Raw genomic sequence first — 3,339 nt, forward strand, 5'->3', positions numbered from 1 at the left:
ACTTGTTCACACTAGGGCTCATCATACTACTTGGTGATTACAAGCCAAGCAAGTTATTTAGTATATCCATTTATTTACTGTAAGTAGTCACAGTAGCAAAGGCATTTCTTTTTTTTATAACAGCAGATATTTACCCTTAAGTTCCCTAACATCAAAAGAATAAAGTGGGTTAACATTTCCCTTAGGATACTTTGGCATCACCAGTTTTTAGGGAAATATAATAAGTACTTTAAACCAAATATTGAACTGTTTTAGCAAACTATACTTATGCTAAATGAAGGTTTAGTTTTCTTAATATGTGACAGCCAAAATCCAAACTGTAGAACAATCCTCAGAAAAACTGTAATGTACAACGTTGAATTCCATTTAGATGTCACCAATTTCATCATCATCACCAATGTCAACAAATTGAATTTCAAATTGTCCCCAGGACCAAATGTATCCGTTTCATTAATTTTACTATGCTCTGGAAATTTGCCATATGCTTTCAGACTTCCAGCTTCATTTGCAATGCATTTTAAAATTACATTTTAATTACTTTTAAAATTAGCTTTGTTATCCTGATTGACCCATAGACCAACCAATATGTCCGAGGTATTTATCCAAACCTTTTTCCTCACCTCCTTCTGATAAACATAACATCTTTACACCATCAAAACACATTGCTTTGGATCTTCCATTTTCCAACATGTTGATCACCTCGGCATACTCTTGTCCATCTTCTTTAAGCATCAACTTTCTTTTTCACATTCTTTCTCGTTTTTACCTCCACGCCTGTTTTTATGTCCCTTACCTTTATTCCTGGGCATATATAGCGGTAATTAACGGCGGAATTGCAGCGAGACCCACTCCTTTACTGGTGGGGGGGGCGGCAGATACTTCTCAGAGAGCCGCGAAGGGCGTCGCGGGACCAAGCAAATGCGGGAGGCCGGCGCGTGCCCGAGTCCCTGCCCCATGTAAATCTGTGCTTCGTTGTCTTCCCCTTTGAACCAGTTATAACTTTTGCCTGGTTCTGGTTCTCTCATTCAGTTAAAGAGTTAAATGAAGTCTTTAATAGGAGTTCATTTTTCTTTCTATATGAGAGTATTGGTTTTACTTTTTTTCCTTTTTTTTTTTTTAAGTTACCTATAGCATGGGGAAAGAGAAGCAGGGAATGCTTGGTGAAGGCAGGAAAAAAAAATTCCTGGCAAATTAGTTTTCTGTGGTGGAAATGCAATTAACCCTAAAACCCTCCCCGCCTCCCAAGTCAGGTTTGCATCTTTTCAATTCAGCATTCCTGATGTACTATACACACACACACACACACACACACACACACACACACACACACACACACACACACACACACACACACACACACACACACACATATGGATTTGCTCATTTGGATTCTCCTTTCAACCATTTTTTTTTTTTTTGAAAAAAAAGCTTTACCAGTTTCCTTATTCATTAATGAATTAGGTAAAATCTTTGACATGTGTTCATTTTTTATTTGTGTGAGAGTCATTATTTTACCTTTTTAAAAAAGTGTCTTCCAACAGACACTTTGAGATAGGCCCTGTGCTTTATGCTTTGTATGTATCATTCACGTTATAGGTTCTTGATGACTGATAGTTGTGTTGGCTTGGAGCTATGTATCCCAGAAAAACATGTTCTTAATCTTAATCCATCCCTGTGGGAGCAAACCCTTTTAACCCTTTCGATGAAGTTACTTCAATTAAGGTGTGGCCCAACTGAATCAGGATGGGTCTTAATCCTATAACTGGCAGCCTTTCTAAGCAGAATGAAATTCAGTCACAGAGTAAGAAAGCCATGGGGAGTAGCCAAAAGCTGGAAACCAAAGGAACATGGAGGAGAAAGGAGAAGTCATCACTATGTGCATCGCCATGTGACAGAGAAGTCAAGGACTAAGGATCACCAGCAGCCACCCCGGAATGCCGCGGTCTTCTGGAAGAAAGCATTGCCTTGGTGACATCTTGATTTTTTGACTTCTCTTAGTCTCAAAACCATGAGCCAATAAATTCTTGTTGTTTAAGCCAAACCCAAAAGGTATTTGATTTAGCAGCTGGGAAATGAAAATAATCGTTAAATAAATAAAATGGATGAGAAGTATTAGAAGAAAATGGAGGCATTTTGCTTGGGTAAGATAACAATATTGGGGGACTTGAGGCTTATTTCAAGTATTGATAAGATTTTCATGGAGAATATGGAATGTATTCATTCTCCAGAGGGAAAACTGGGATGAGTAGCTAGACTTTAAAGGTAGGCAGATTTTAATTTAACCTAAAAGCTGATTTTATAGTGGCCGGAGCTGTGTAACGTGGAGTGGGCTGTCTTATGATGCCAAGTACTAACCACTGGTGGTGTTCAAGCAGTGGCTGATTCTGGTCAGGGGTGTCCTGACGTGGCTGATCATCAGAGTCACTTGAGGAGCTTGTTAAAATACAGGTTCCAGGCCCCACAGCTGAGATGCTGATTCAGTGGGTCAGGAAGTCTTTGGTCTTTAATGATGTGGGCCAGCCAAGTTGGTGACTCCTGCTGGATGGCCCTGCAGAGCTGGAGCCTGGTGACCTGTGAGGTCCTTTCATAGCCAGAGAGTCCACGACCAGAGGGTTTGCTGGCAGGTGGCATAAGCCAACTCTGTAGTACTTTTCCAGCCTTCCCTGGATGCCAGATTCTCTTTAGCTTTAAAGTCAGCCTTGACCTTGTCCTTGGGTGGCCACACACCTGTTTCATAAGGGGTTATTACATTTTGAAGGAACTATTCTTCACCCCTCGAAGTCTTTTGGGGACTGCCTATTGCTCCTCATGTTCTAAATTTCACATGTAGGAAAAGGAGTCTTAGGATATATGAATTGCATTGTTATTTATTCAGGTTTAAGAACTGAGTCCTTTGCACTAAGTGCTTCACAAGTGGAGTCACCAGGCACCCCATTTCTATGTGTTCACCCTACTTTTGAGTTTTTAAACTTTATTTATTTATCTATTTTAAGTATACCAATATTCTCCCCTTTCCCCTCACCTATTCTTCCCCTCCACCTCTAGTTTGCTGGTCTGGGAATGCTGCCTGGTGCACAGTACATCTGCACACCATCAGGGTCTGCTTTCTGTCCCTTTGGATGAGATGAGGGCGCAAACATTTATTTCTAGCTTCTGGTGTAAGGGTCTTTATGAAATGATGACAACTGAGAACAGAGGAAAGAGACAGCCCTTCCTTGAAGCTGTTCATTTCATTGTCCAATTTCCATTGGGCCCAAGGTGGTTTCTTCTAGGTTCTGGCCTCTGGGCTTTGGGGAGTAAGCTTGCCTTCCTGCCCAGTGTGGCAGAGCATCTGGGAGT

The 3,339-nt window shown here is 40.9% G+C and overlaps 1 pseudogene; it reads right to left on the reverse strand.

The window, feature by feature from the left end:
- Positions 1-366: 366 nt before the first annotated feature.
- On the reverse strand, positions 367-809 carry LOC119515466 (annotated as a pseudogene).
- Positions 810-3,339: the final 2,530 nt, after the last annotated feature.

This window comes from Choloepus didactylus, chromosome 2 (assembly GCF_015220235.1).
Source record: "Choloepus didactylus isolate mChoDid1 chromosome 2, mChoDid1.pri, whole genome shotgun sequence".
NCBI classification, from domain to species: Eukaryota; Metazoa; Chordata; class Mammalia; order Pilosa; family Megalonychidae; genus Choloepus; species Choloepus didactylus.